Source organism: Schistocerca serialis, chromosome 10 (genome assembly GCF_023864345.2).
Source record: "Schistocerca serialis cubense isolate TAMUIC-IGC-003099 chromosome 10, iqSchSeri2.2, whole genome shotgun sequence".
Lineage (NCBI taxonomy): Eukaryota > Metazoa > Arthropoda > Insecta > Orthoptera > Acrididae > Schistocerca > Schistocerca serialis.
Genome location: NC_064647.1, coordinates 212,085,811 through 212,101,798, shown reverse-complemented (window position 1 = coordinate 212,101,798; position 15,988 = coordinate 212,085,811). Strand labels below are relative to the sequence as shown.

The following is a 15,988-nucleotide window of genomic DNA, read 5'->3' as shown; positions in this document are numbered from 1 at the left end:
AGATTATGTCAAGGATGGGACGTGCCGTGCAGTTTCAAGGAAACCATCCTGGAGTTTGCCTGAAGCGATTTAGGGAAATCACGGACAACCTAAATCTGGATGGCCACGCACGGGTTTCAACGCCGTTCTCCCGAATGCGAATACAATGTGCTAACCACTGCACCACCTCGATCGCTGTACGCAGTCTTACTCACCTTGTGGGGTGAGGCTGAGTAGGATGGCGGTTAAGACTGCACAACTTACAATCTTTAGCAGTGATCACTATTAGAAGGCACAGAGCCGGCACAATGACCACGCGTCACCTGCCATTGTCCAAACTGCACCCAACAATGCTCAAAGCTCTCACAGCAACCAGCGAGATAGCGTTCTTCTTCTCTTTGTTTATACACTGCATGGGGGCTTAATTAAATAAATAACAATGCAAATTCTTTTTAAAATTTTTAATAGCTGTATGTCCGATTACGAAGTCTCGTAAACGGTTGGCCCTGACTAGTTTTAGTACGCAATCTGACTGCATAGAATAACAACAAAGAAAGTAATGAAATTTTCCGTTAACACAATTAATTAATTAAGTCCCCAGCAGCTATGAAACCAACGCATTAAAAAACACAAGTGTAACTGTTCTGTGTGTGGAAGTGTGATTCAACGTACACATCTGGCACGGTTCTTCTTCAATAAGACAAGAAATTTTTAATATCATTTATACTGAAGTAATTAAAAAAAATAGAAATACTATAATTGCGCAAGAAAACCAGAATTACACTCTAATACAAGAACACGAGCCAGATGCTTTGTTGACTGAACCTGTAATCACGCATTATTTAAGACATGGAAATAATGAGAAAACAGGGAATATTTTACCTTCATATATATTGACGAAAAGCACTCTGGTCATTACAATATCTCCATTCGAATAACATCCGCTGTCTATCCCATCAAACAAATGCATGAAACATGGAACAAGCACTCTCCACTACGACTTCTCGACAAGAACTTTTCACTACGACATCTCAGCAAGCACTGCCTACTACGAGTTCTCGACAAGCACTGCCAGTGGAGGCGGCGGAATAATACTCTTTGGCGCAATCTCTCGCGCTGTGGCTCAGTGTAGCCACCTTTCAACACCTCGCTGTTGGTGTACCGATTTCACGTGATACCTTTTGAGCTCTTCTTGTCTTCTTCTACTTTGAGCTTTCTTTTCACAGATTTTCTCTTAATCGTCTTATGGTATCTTTTTCTCCTGAACAAACAACTGTATTGTAACACCAGAAGCTGAAAGTGTGTATGCGCAGTGAATGTCAGCTACAGGGTCTTAGAGCAATATTCTAATACCTGTCACTGATAGAGCTACAAGAAGATTATAAAAGGTTTGAAATTGTGTTTAAAGTTTCTCCAAAGTCGCTAAGTGCTATCAGTACCAAACAGTGGATGCTCCGCTCCGATTTAAGCAAAAGCTAGTTTTTGCCACATCTGAATGTTTATAATGTCACAGCTCCTGAAGCATGTGTCATACAATCATACAATTCTGCGAGCTCTTTCAGTGGTGTAGGAGGTGCGACAATAAAGTAAAGAGACTGATTTTCTTTGCAAGATGTGGCAACCCTGCAGGCTTGTGTAAGCACATCTTTGACCTTGGTCTATAAGCTGCTTCTAGTCCGAGCGGCACATCGATGCAACTGCTCAGTCGTGAGTTGTGCTGTAATTAGTTAACACGTGTTTGTGTCTTTCATCACAGAAATGGAACAGCGTAAGGTTGTGCAACGATATGCCATTTCTTTTTGCGTTAAATTGGGTTAAAACTTGGCAAATTACAGTAGGAACCGCGTAAAGTTGTGCAACGATATGCCATTTCTTTTTGCGTTAAATTGGGTTAAAACTTGGCAAATTACAGTAAGCTTCAGAAGGCTTTTGGAGAGGAGGTTATGTCAAGAGCTCAAGTTATTCGTTGGCATAAAATGTTTAATGAATGCGGAACGAATGTTGAAGATGAAGACCGCAGTGGACGACCATCAACCTGCTTGTGTGCTTCTTTGATTCCAATGGAATTGTTCATAAAGAGTGTGTGCCTCCTGGACAAACAGTTAACCAATATTACTACAAAGACATTTTAGAAAGACTTCATAAAAGAGCTCTTCATGTCTGTGCCAACATTGCTGATAATTGGATTCTGCATCACGATAATGCACTGTCCCATACTGCTCTGTCAGTACTGCAATTTTTAACCTCAAAACAAATTTCAGTACTACCACAGCCACCTTATTCATCAGATATCGCTCCATGCGACTTTTTTCTATTTCCAAGAGTAAAAATGGCGGTCAAGGGACATCATTTTCAAACAACACAAGATGTCCAAAAAAGCTGTGACAAGGGGTCTTGGAGGATATTACAGAAGATGAATTCCGGAAATGTTACCATCAATGGCAGAAGCGCTGAAAAAAATTTGTGCGATCAGAAGGGAACTACTTTGAAGGAGACTACACTAAACTTGAATAAAACGGTAAGCAACATTTTTTTTTTTCAGATCAGTCTCATTATTTTCGCACCTCGTAATTGCATACTGTCTGCAAAATGTATGGCGAATAGAGTTAGAAGCGAAGAAATAATAAATTAAGCATAATGCCTGATGCACCAGTTTTACTGCCTGAACAGCGAAAATATAGTAAGCGGCAAAGCTTTATTCTATCATTTTGTGATGGTTGTCAGAAGCTCGGTAAAAGTCGGAAATTATGTATGAGGTTTGTGGAAAGTGGATAAATGCTCTCATTTTCAAATAATGGACTAATATTATGGTGGGTATTTGCGCAGGACTAGTTACGCTGTCTTAAGATATACACACTGTTTCTAACTGTAATACTTTGTCTTAGTGTGTTAAGCGTTTGGCGTAAGAGCAAGCCTTTAGATAGACAATCTGCAACGCGGAACCACGAACCGGTTTAATCACTTAATAATATAGATTTGTCACAGCAATTGTGTGTCTACCGAGCTACTCCGTATGATAGTATCTTATTTAGTGGTTCATGGTACGGTACAGTGTCCACTGCCTTGCGGAAATATAGCAAGACAGAATCTACCTTTTCACCTTCGCGCACCATGAGGAAGCTCTTTCAGGCAATTACTAAACGAGATACCATGATATGGAGTACCCTCACTGACATGCGATTGACTCATTACATTGTTTGACTAACAGAACACAGTAAACGTAAACACCGTCGACACTCCTTAGCGTGTCCTACAGTACCGACCGACCGCCGTGTCATCCTCTGCCAATAGCGTCATTGGCTGTGGTACGGACGCTGTTGTGAGTTCTCGTGACGCGGAGCCGCAATCGGCATCACGAGGCAGAGTGTGCACCGATCCAGTTCTTCCAAGAAAAAAATCCCTGGAAGTAACGGAATCGAACACGGTCTTCCACATGACAGTCAGACGTGCTGACAGCTACAGAAATGGATAATAGATCGCAATACTTGCTTTTATTTAATATACAGTCACATTCTTTGACATTGTCATAAACTGTTTACACCCACAGGGACTACCTTCGGGCTATTGTAGACCGAAAGCGGTTATTATTGTGTCATAAAATGACTGTGTCTGAATCAAAATGAAGTTCGAAATATGTCAGTCACAGATCTCCTTCGACAGAATATCTTTTTTCACATCTCAGTACGTTATGGAAGAGCCTCATGGCTACTGAATGTGCTGTACTGCAGCTCTGTAGGTATTTGTAACCTTACGCAATGGCTAGCACGCTTTACTACTGTAAGTACCCTCCCTAGAAGGAAGTTGCAAGCAGTCAAATTCACGAAGCGTGTTGACTGATTCACGTTACCGGTTTCCCTGGGAACAAGCTACGCAACATTCTCCCTCTTTTTTCTTTCTTTCTTTTTTTTTGCGAATTAACCACTTACGATCTTGCTACAACTTCATTTCGTCCTCCTTTTGTGGTGTTTTCTCTGTTTCGAATACTTCGTCATATAGTTGATATGCTGTTGCTTTTCTTCTTCCATGTTCATCTGGCCTTTCTAGTTCCCCTTTCGTCTTGAATCTCTCCCTAACTCTGTATCTCTTTCCGAAATGTTGCGATCTAACACCTGGTCTTCCGTTGTGCTCGATCTCTCAAGGTTTTTCCGACCGTGTTTAGTAAAAATCATGGTAGTCTTGTATTTCCAGATCAAATATTTATCTGGACAGTCTATTTATCTTCATTCTGTACAGATGTCTAAGAAATATCAACCACTTTTTTTCATTATTTTGCAGATCCTTTCCACACCCTGCTAAATTTCTTTGTGGCTCCAAAGTTTCCAGCCGCCCTTGGTCAGGACTGTACGTGTGACTTTACGTAGCATTCTCCTTTCCAGGATATCCAATTTCTCTAGCTTACAGTTCATTGGCAGGAAAAAGAAAACTGGCGTTCTACGGATCGGAGCGTGGAGTGTCAGATCCCTTAATCGGGCAGGTAGGTTCGAAAATTAAAAAATGGATAGGTTAAAGTTAGAAATAGTGGGAATTAGTGAAGTTCGGTGGCAGGAGGAATAAGACTTTTGGTCAGGTGAATACACGGTTATAAATACAAAATCAAATAGGGATAATGCAGAAGTAGGTTTAATAATGAATAAAAAAATGGGAATGCGGGTAAACTACTACAAACAGCATAGTGAGCACATTATTGTGGCCAAAATAGACACGAAGCCCACGCCTGCTACAGTAGTACAAGTTTATATTCCAACTAGCTCTGCAGATGATGAAGAAATTGATGAAATGTATGATAAGATAAAAGAAATTACTCAGGTAGTGAAGGAAGACGAAAATTTAATAGTCATGGGTGACTGGAATTCGACAGTAGGAAAATGGAGAGAAGGAAACATAGTAGGTGAATATGGATTGGGGCTAAGAAATGAAAGAGGAAACCGCCTGATGTAGTTTTGCACAGAGCATAACTGAATCATAGCTAAGACTTGGTTCAAGAATCATGAAAGAAGGTTGTATACATGAAAGAATCCTGGAGATACTAGAAGGTATCAGATAGATTATATAATGGTAAGACAGAGATTTAGGAACCAGGTTTTAAATTGTAAGATATTTCCAGGGGAAGATGTGGACTCTGACCACAATCTATTGGTTATAAACTGTAGATTATGACTGAAGAAACAGCAAAAAGGTGGGAATTTAATGAGATGGGACCTGGATAAACTGACTAAACCAGAGGTTGTATAGAGTTTCAGGGAGAGCATAAGGGAACGATTCACAAGAACAGGGGAAAGAAATACAGTAGAAGAAGAATGGGTAGCTTTGAGGGATGAAGTAGTGAAGGCAGCAGAGGGTTGGTAGAAATCCTTGGGTAACAGAAGAAATATTGAATTTGATTGATGAAAGGAGATAATATAAAAATGCAGTAAATGAAGCAGGCAAAAAGGAATACAAATGTCTCAAAAAATAAGATAGACAGGAAGTGCAAAATAGCTAAGCAGGGATGGCTAGAGGACAAATGTACGGATGTAGAGGCTTATCTCACTAGGTGTAACATAGATACTGCCTACAGGAAAACTAAAGAGACCTTTGGAGAAAAGAGAACCACTTGTGTGAATATCAAGACCTCAGATGGAAACCCGGTTCAAAGCAAACAAGGGAAATCAGAAAGGTGTAAGGAGTATATAGTGGGTCTACACAAGGGCGATGTACTTGAGGGCAATATTATGGAAATGGAAGAGGATGTAGATGAAGATGAAATGGGAGATACGATACTGCGTGAAGAGTTTGACAGAGCACTGAAAGACCAAGTCGAAACAAGCCCCCGGGACTAGACAACATTCCATTAGAGCTACTGACGGCCTTGGAAGAGCCAGTCCTGACAAAAAACTACCATCTGGAGAGCAAGATGTATGAGACAGGCGAAATACCCTCAGACGTCAAGAATAATATAATAATTCCAATCCCAAAGAAAGCAGGTGTTGGTAGAAGCCGACCTCAGGGAAGATCAGTTTGGATTCTGTAGAAATGTTTGACCACGTGAGGCAAAACTGACCTTACAGCTTATCTTAGAAGAAAGATTAAGGAAAGTCAAACCTACGTTTCTAGCATTTGTAGACTTAGAGAAAGCTTTTGACAATGTTGACTGGAATACTCTCTTTCAAATTCTAAAGGTGGCAGGGGTAAAATACAGGGAGCGAAACGCTATTTACAGTTTGTACAGAAACCAGATGACTGTTATAAGAGTCGAGAGGCATGAAAGGGAAGCAGTGGTTGGGAAGGGAGTGAGACAGGTTTGTAGCCTCTCCCCGGTGTTATTCAACCTGTATATTGAGCAAGAAGTAAAGGAAACTAAAGGAAAATTTGGAGTAGGTATTAAAATCCACGCAGAAGAAATAAAAACTTTGAGGTTCGCCGATGACATTGTAATTCTGTCAGAGACAGCAAAGAACTTGCAAGAGCAGTTGAACGGAATGGATGGTGTCTTGAAAGGAGGATATAAGATAAACATCAACAAAAGCATAACGAGGATAATGGAATGTAGTCAACTCGGGTGATACTGAGGGAATTAGATTAGGAAATGAGACACTTAAAGTAGTAAAGGAGTTTTGCTATTTGGGGAGCAAAATAACTGATGATGGTCGAAGTGGACAGGATATAAAATGTAGGCTGGCAATGGAAAGGAAAGCGTTTCTGAAGAAGAGAAATTTGTTAACATCGAGTATAGATTTAAGTGTCAGGAAGTCGTTTATGAAAGTATTTGTATGGAGTGTAGCCACGTATGGAAGTGAAACTTGGACGATAAATAGTTTGGAAAAGGAGAGAATAGAAGCTTTCGAAATGTGGTGGTACAGAAGAATGCCGAAGATTAGATTTGTAGATCACATAACTAATAGGAGGTATTGAATAGAATTGGGGAGAAGAGGAGTTTGTGGCACAACTTGACTAGAAGAAGGGACCGGTTAGTAGGACATGTTCTGGGGCATCAAGGGATCAAAAATTTTGCATTGGAGGGCAGCGTGGAGGGTAAAAATCGTATAGGGAAACCAAGAGATGAATACACTAAGCAGATTCAGATGGATGTAGGCTGCAGTAGGTACTGGGAGATGAAGAAGCTTGCACAGGATAGGGTAGCATGGAGAGCTGCATCAAACCAGTCTCTGGACTGAAGACCACAACAACAACAACATAATTCATGGAGATGCATTCACTGACGTACAGGCAACCCCTACTGAGACCACACTATTATAGTGTCTCAGTGTGACATTGTTGCGAAAGTCTTTACATCCATACGCTTTCTCCATTTTTGCGAGACAGTACTTGATGTCAGGTTTTTCTTCTCCATTTCCTTGTACGTTGTCACTGAGGCACTTGTATTTCTTAACCCTCATATCCTGGTCTACATCAGCTTTAAGGAATTTCTGTCCATTTAGTCATTCAACATGAATTTAACTTTTCTATTGGGATTATCAACTCTAATCTGCTGGTGGTTCCTTCTAAGTTGTTGACCTGAATGATCGCTTCCTTTGAGCATTCTGAGAGGGTCACAAACCCATCAGCAAAGAAACAGACGGTTGACTTTCAATTCGTTCCGATCTTTTCCATAAGCACATCGGGTTAAGTGAGGGTTACGGCAAGTTAGGGAATAGAATGGGGAGGAAAAAATGTGACAGCCCCTAAAACGCGTCCTCAGACACTACCCTTAACTTTGTGATCGACTCTCGTCTTGTGTGTGCGCGGCTTAACTCAAAATTCTCGCTGCAGAAATGATGAGAAACTTAGGTTTTCCATACTTGTCTTCAAACTACGATTCAGTTAATGAATTTAGCGGTAAAATAAACAAAACGTAGCTCAGTTTCTCACAAGATCATAATTTTGTGAATCCATTAACATTACGATCTGTAATTGCGTAAAGTTAATTACAATAAAACAGCTATAAAAATACTGTTCTTTTGTGAATATTTTAGCCGTTTAGTAAATTCTCAGCGGTAAAATTGTATTTCTGAAACCCATATGTATGTGTATACAGAGCTGAAAGTCGTCCACTGAGGATAGTTGGAATATGCGACAAACTAGAGATGAACAAGGCTCTGTCAGGCATGTAAAAGCAGAAATAAGCAGAGTCTTACATCTTTTAAAGCTTGAGACAAAGGCGTCTTTGAGGTTTTGTTCTGCAAATCTGCCTCCTGACTTTTTTAATAAGGTTACTAACTATACATTAAATGAAGTGCTACTAGTTGTAGTGCAAATTCACAGGAAATGTTGTTTCTATACACCAGCAACTTAATGAATCGGTGACACTGAGGTAAAAGTTTCAATCATTAAAATGTTTCGTTAACATGTGTTAGTGAGTTCTTTTCATCTTTTAAAGCTTGAGATAAAGGCGTCTTTGAGGTATTGTTCTGCAAATCTGCCTCCTGACTTTTTTAATAAGGTTACTAACTATACATTAAATGAAGTGCTACTAGTTGTAGTGCAAATTCACAGGAAATGTTGTTTCTATACACCAGCAACTTAATGAATCGGTGACACTGAGGTAAAAGTTCCAATCATTAAAATGTTTCGTTAACATGTGTTAGTGAGTTCTTTTGTATTAACTGTTAAGTTTTCCATGGTGCCTCTTACAAGTCTTTCTATCTTCCAAGCTGTCACCTGATCATGTCCACATCTGAAAAACGGCCAAACCTCACTATGAAGGGCACCGTTTGTCTTTAATGTGATTAGGCGTACCTCATCTCAGTTTTCATTGTGTATCTTCTGAAATTTACACATCATTGGTATTACCAAACAGTCCAACAGAACAGAAAGCAAATTTTATAAACAAAATATTTTCAACAGTTGAGGCTCAGGATAAAATGCAGCAATTACTTGTGGAGCCAAGTTAAATACAGTGTCCGTCAAAACTTTCGGACAGAGCTACAATTTATAAGTAAAGTATTCACACTACTGTAAGTTCAGTTGACTCTTTATTTATTCCCGGAGTGGAGATGAGTGATTCACCAAAGTGTGTGTCTCAAACTTTCTCGTAGTTTGTTACACATATTTACAACCAATCAAATTGTCAAAAGGATTCAACACAAGATTATATGCATACACAAATGAAATATTTATAGATGCAGAACTTCATGTCTCTTATAGCGTGTAACAAAAAGAAACACAGGTGTGAACTATGTACAGTTTTTCTGTCAGTGTTGGTTAAATAATTGTCTAACTACTACGACTAATAATACTGTAGGAACATAACTATTACTGCATTAGACTTGTGAAAAGATCAGCCTGCCAAGTAGTGACCAATGGTTTCTTACAGGGAAATGACAAAATACATGCTCTTCTGTTCACGTAACTGTCTCTTCACAGTTATGCTGACAAAGCATAAAAGTAATCACATTTCTTTTTTCAAATTTCTGTTTTATAGTGCTTATAGTGTATTACAGTTGCCTTTGCAAGTACAACACGCCGTCAGTAAGTATCCTCACTCAAGGGGGTGGACAGAGTAGAAATTTTTTTAACCTGGTTTTATTGGCTTAAAATGTTACTTAGTGTCCATTTTTAAGATTCATCTATGCAGTGTACCATGAATATTAAAATATCTTAAAACCGCCCTTTACTGTATTGGGTACATCCGAGCACTCGAATGCAATCGATGTAATACGTAATAGTTACCAACGGAATAGCGGTCCTGTTATTTTAGGATAGTATCACGGAGGACATTAGTATCAATATTCTCAAAAATATTTCTCTTCTCCATGATTCAGTCATGGTACATATTATGAAAGCACGTGCTTCTCTCTCGTCTGCTTAATTTGTCACTTCTCTTGCTTTTTAGGCGAATTAAAATGTGTTTGCAAATGACAAACATTGTTATTTATAAGGACAGAAAAGTTTCGAAAAGTTTTTGTATGTCCACATTCTGATTGAAGGTTTGAGGGACATCGGCCGTTCACTTATATAATAAAATGGAAACCATCTTCAGACCTTAAATGACTCTGACGGAGTTAACTTCAATCTTATACACGATTTCATCAGTGGCCAACCTCTATGAACTGGTTTTCGTAGACTGCATATAACCACCGACTACCAATTTGGTGCTGGCATTGACAGTTAGAGGTTTATTCAATTTCAGTATAAAAAAACACAAGTAGAACATTTAAGCACTTTTCCTCTTTTTCAAAACAAAGGTGCTGAGAGCCGTAACTCATGAAATGTACATACAATTACATTATATCTTTTTGTAAGTTGTGAGAATGCATTTTCTCTACTGTAGTACTTACGATACTTTAATTTCTACTTTTGGTGCTCGTTTCTGTTAGAGTTTTGCTGAAAACATTGACTTTTATTTCAGAGTTCCGCCATTTTTTAATAACCACTTTTAAAAATATCCCTAGATAGTACATTAGACAGTATCATCTGTTTCAAACCAGTTTTTGAAATTTTTTCCTAGGATGAAAATTGTGGCGTTGAGCGCTCTCACCATTCACGCTCGCATTCCGCGAATGGCCTTTTGTCGATGTCTTGTAGTGTCATGTGAGTGCAAATTTTTTGCTTAAAAATACATTATACGATTTTAAGGGTGTACAATAAAAATCGCTTTTGTAATTTGTTTGTTATTTCATTGAAAAAATCAATGCCGGTTCCAAAATCGAGAGTCAGCATCGTCTACCTCCTGAAGTTCAATAGTACATGAAGTATCTCTTTTACACAGTAGTGCACAACATCTCATTCAAGTACTTCTTAGTAATCACATTCGGTGTATTGTTGTGTGTTGATCATAATGCAACGTCCCTCTTTTCTATGTGAGTTATGAAATTTAGTTAAGAAGATAAAATGTTGCCGAAGGAAGGTTGCGTTACGTTTCCAACAAGAAGAGACTTAAACATTTATCCAGAAGTAAAAGAAGCTGTGAATTCCTTTTCTGTTTTATTGTTACATCAGCAGTTCTGCCAAGTACCTTTACTTTTATCCAGGCTCAGATGTCGTGGTTGGAGAGCCGTGATCTCGGTGACATAATACCATGTTATTGTTGAGTTTCAATGCAAAGAAGTGATTTGCGTGATAAAAATGGTAATGATATAACGTATGTTGCGCGATCGCTGCGTCTTCAGACCGACCACTTTTAAGTATTTAAAAGGCTGTAAAATGTGCAGAAGTATTTATCATTAGTGGAGAATCGGAGTGTGCATAATGTTGCCAAATGAGTTCTTGAAATTCGTTAAAAATGTAATTATTTCACAACATCGAATAGATGACATAGTACAACCCTTTACTAGCTAGGTTCGAAGAAGAAGTAGGCAAAATACGACTAAAGTGTGTCGTATTTTTTAACGGAACAACATCGAAATCAGTGCAGATAATAATTATGACTTTGGAACAAAAAGTTCATATTCTTAGATATATCCTTCACTCTGATATCGCTAGAACATGAATATTTGCTTCATCATGAATATGAATTGACTAGATATACTTTTCTATATCAATAATATTTGTCAAGTAGCGGTTTGAAGTATTTTTGTAAGTATAGCTTTGGCGACGGAATTAAGCCTGAATAACATAGAAACTACACTCCAAACAGTAACAGGTCTAAGTCAAAGTCTATCATGATCATCACCTTACGCAAGGGTGCATCTGTCACTAATGAGACACAAATCCAGATGATAAGAAAAGGTAAGAGGAAGGGCAATTCAGTATTTGACAAAGAACGAACATCTTTCCATATCAGCACTGAGATGTGAGAGCAATAGATTACAAATCTCACTCTCTAAAAATACAAGGGTTCGTGTCCATGACATCCACGCTACATAAATAGCTGTTAATATGTTGATGATTAAAATTATGTTTTATATATATCAGTAACGTAAAGTGCAACTCCTAGTTGGAAAAGTCAGTGATACTGGCGACAACATGTGAAGGTCTCCCATCAGAGAGGCATATCTGTGTGTAGCATAATATGTGTAAATTGCATAATGAAGTGAATTTGACTTCAAATAATCATGTTCAAGTACTGTATATATAATATTATATAACACATCACACACACACACACAGATGGTGCGCACTTGGGCTAATATTGGTGTATAATAAATACCTTCACTCATACATATATATCCATAATTTTAAAGTCACTTTCTACTTAAGTGTAAGGAGTGTAGGTAGTATAACAGTCACACTGCATCAGATTTAAGTGCCTTAATTCATACTGTAATGTCATTGTGTAATTAACATTTGAAGAGCAATACTCAATTCATAGATGCTTACACTTCAATAAACTACAGACTCCTGCTAGGTTTTTTAAACTCACACTGCTGATACGTAAATGCAGCAGCAAGATGTGATAATATACTGGTAAGTCACTGAGCTGGTCCCCAATGTGAATAAAACATTAGTGCATAATTCAATAACATTACAACATATTTGATATTTGTTTCAATCTGTAACCCCTAATATTGGAGCATAGAAAGAAAATAACATGATTATAATTGTCTTAACTCATTTGATGTCTGACATCATGAAAATTCGTATTGTAGAATAGTTCTGTTGTAGATGTGATGTTGTGATTGCAGAACAGTGTACAATGTGGTAACACATGACTTCTATAGTTCACTGTTACTGAACAAGTGCCCATGTTTTCGAATATATTGCTTAGGTTGAGGTAAAATCAGAAATAGAGCTGCCAGGTTGCTCTTTATTTCAGATATGCAGTACACTCTAATTAATCAATAGCTCCTATCACTCTGCAACGTAGGACTGAAATACTGTTCATTCTATTAAATACCATATGACATTAATACCTAAATATAGCTCCACAAATAATATCTTACACAGATGTAGTTCAACATGTTTCCGTTTCAGTGACTAAATACATTGAACTAAATTGCTTGGACTCAAAGTGAAACAATGATAATAAGGAAATCATTTACTTAAAATCAATTTAATAAAAATATTTACCAGATGCTGAGCAATGTGATGCTAATAGATTGTATTTAGTATCTCACTGGTTGAACAAAGTGCACTATGCTGCTTTTGAATGACATCTCATGTGCTGCCGTGTGTTTACACAGGAAATATTAAGTTAAAATTTTTGATAAGTATAAATGTAGACAATATAAGAGTATCAGGTGTGCTTTCATACCGGTACATATTAGACTGTAAATGTATTTTACATACAATATATTACATTTCGAAATACAAATATTGGCACCCTGTTTTTACATGAACAATAAAGTATGGTGATAGATTTTATACACTGAAAAACCAATGAAACAGGTACACCTGCCTGATATCTTGTAGAGCTCCCGCGAGCATGCAGAAGTGCCGTAACACGACGTGGCATGGACTCGACTAATGTCTGAAGTGGTGCTGGAGGAAACTGACACCATGAATCCTGCAGGGCTGACCGTAAATCCGTAAGAGCACGAGGGGGTGGAGATCTCTTGCGAACAGCATGTTGCAAAGCATCCCAAATATACCTGATAATGTTCATGTCTGGGGTGTTTGGTGGCCAGCGGAAGTGTTTAAACTCAAGAGTTCCTGGAGCCACTCTGTAGCAATTCTGGACGTGTGGGGCGTCGCATTGTTCTGTTTGACTTGGCCAAGTGGGTCGGAATGCACAATGGACATGAATCGATGCAGGTGATCAGACAGGAAGCTTACGTACGTGTCACCTGTCAGTCGTACCCCCTGTCAGGGGTCCCATGTTACTCCAACTGCACACGCCCCCCACCAGTACAGAGCCTACAACAGCTTGAACGGACTTCTTCTGACGTACAGGATCCACACATTCATGTGGTTGTGTCCATACCGGTACACGTCCATCCGCTAGATACAATTTGAAAAGAGACCCATCAGACCAGGCAACATGTTTCCACTCATCAATTCGTCCACTGATGGTGTCGACGGGCCCAGGCGAGACGCAAAGCTTTGTGTCGTGCAGTCATCAAGGGTACACAAGTGGACCTTCGGTTCCGAAAGTCCATATCGATGATGTTTCGTTGAATAGATACTTGTTGATGGCCCAGCACTGAAAAATGCAGAAATTTTTGGAAGGGTTGCAGTTCTGCCACGCGGAACGGTTCTCTTCAGTCTTCGTTGGTCCCATTGTTACAGGATCTTTTTCCGGCCGCAGCGATGTCGGAGATTTGATGTTTCATCGGATTCCTGATATTCACGGCACACTCGTGAAATGGTCGTACGGGAAAATCCCACTTCATCGCTATCTCGGAGATGCTGTATCCCATAGCTCGTGCGCCGACTATAAGACTACGTCCAAACTCACTTAAGTCTTGATAATCTGCCGTTGTAGCAGCAGTAACCCATCTACAACTGCGCCAGCCACTTGCCTTATATAGGCGTTGCCGACAGCTATGCTGTCTTCTGCCTGAATACGCATGCCTGTACCAGTTTCTTTTGAACTTCAGTGTATAATGCTTCCTATTTAGAAACCTGAAAATGGCCTAAGGCCGAAATTGTACAATCGTACATGAAATAAAGGGAATGGCAGCTGAAGGCGTCACGAAATCATTAAAAAAATAAAGAAGAGTCACTAAATTCTCTGGCTCCGGATCTTGCAATAGAATCGTCTGCCATTCCTCCACAAACAAGCAGACATCTCACTAAAAATGTTCCCATCTGAGCTAAAGTCATTATAAAGAGGAAGAGTGGACACAGCCCTTATTAATATCCATCAATAAGTGTGTGGATACTTTTGGTCAAGTAGCGTATGGGATCGACGTGCAAGAAGTGAACGATGTGCTCAGTTTCCCACTTCATATTTAACTTTTCTTACACTCTGCCAACATTCCTAACCTCAAACCACTCACAACTACTAGCTATTTGTCATCAAAGTACGGACAAGTTTAGTTTGGCAGCGGACCGCGTAACCACGCGCCGCGCGTGCACAGTGGTAGGTAGAGCAGCTTTGAAACTTGGTTTCGCAACCTAGTGTCGTCGTGTGAACTAGCCTTTAGTGGTGGGCACCTGAACCCCGCTCTTCTTGGCACGTGTTCATCCTTCACTAGGCTAAGTACGATCCATTACTGAACTTACGCTATTGCTAGCATGACCTGTTTCAAAAGTTGAGAGTGAGGAGTTGGGAATAGAAGCTGCCAGACCCAGGTATAATTTATTACAAAGAAATTGTTTCATTATTTTGAATACAGTGCTGCAACAAAACAACGTAAACCGCACAGTTTTATTGTCCCGACACCTAACAATAAATACAATGAATTAATCAGGTGCTAAGATGACACTTATGGAATTTATAGCAATACACATTACTGTAGTAAATTTACAGTGAAACTTCCCCTTTGTATGTAAAAAACGACAGTGCTGGAAAAACTCTTACGTTATTTGATTTTCAAACAGGTGAGCACAATTGACCGTACTCAGACAGTTCTCTATTGGCTTATTCTGATCATCACTAAACTGACACACAATATTTTTAGCGCAATACAATCTGACTTTCAATAATCCCCACAAAAGAATGGCCCTGACTAACAATAACCTACACCCTTCATGAATCACTTACCTTAAAAAAAATCTTCGTTACTCGGACTACTGCAATACAGCGAGCGCCAATACTGCCGATTCTAATTACTGAAGGCACTAACTACTGATAGACATAGTTAGCAAATGAAAGATTTTGATAGAGAACAATGTATTTACCTTTATATATATATATATATATATATATATATATATATATATATATATATATACATATATATCAGTTCACGACATCCAGTCTTACAAATTTCATTTTTCTGACGGACACACGTCCAGGTCGTCCGCTCATAGTAACCTCTCAAAACTCTGGCATCTCTCTCCCCACATCTACCTCTGCTGGCGGCTCACCTGCAATTGCCCAACGCTACGCGCTGTTCCCATCCAACTGCCCAACACTACACAAGCGAATATTCCGACAATGAGTCCAACCAGCCACAGACTGGACACAGTGCAGTCACCGATTTCAATACAGAGCGCTACGTGGCGTTACCAACATAAAAATCTAAACAGCCTACTTACAACAGTC

The 15,988-nt window shown here is 39.1% G+C and overlaps 1 protein-coding gene across 2 annotated transcripts in view; it reads left to right on the top strand.

Moving 5' to 3' along the window:
• The window catches only part of LOC126425133 (translation initiation factor IF-2-like), a 79,362-nt gene that overhangs the window by 27,628 nt on the left and 35,746 nt on the right, over window positions 1-15,988 (top strand). The window lies entirely within an intron of this gene.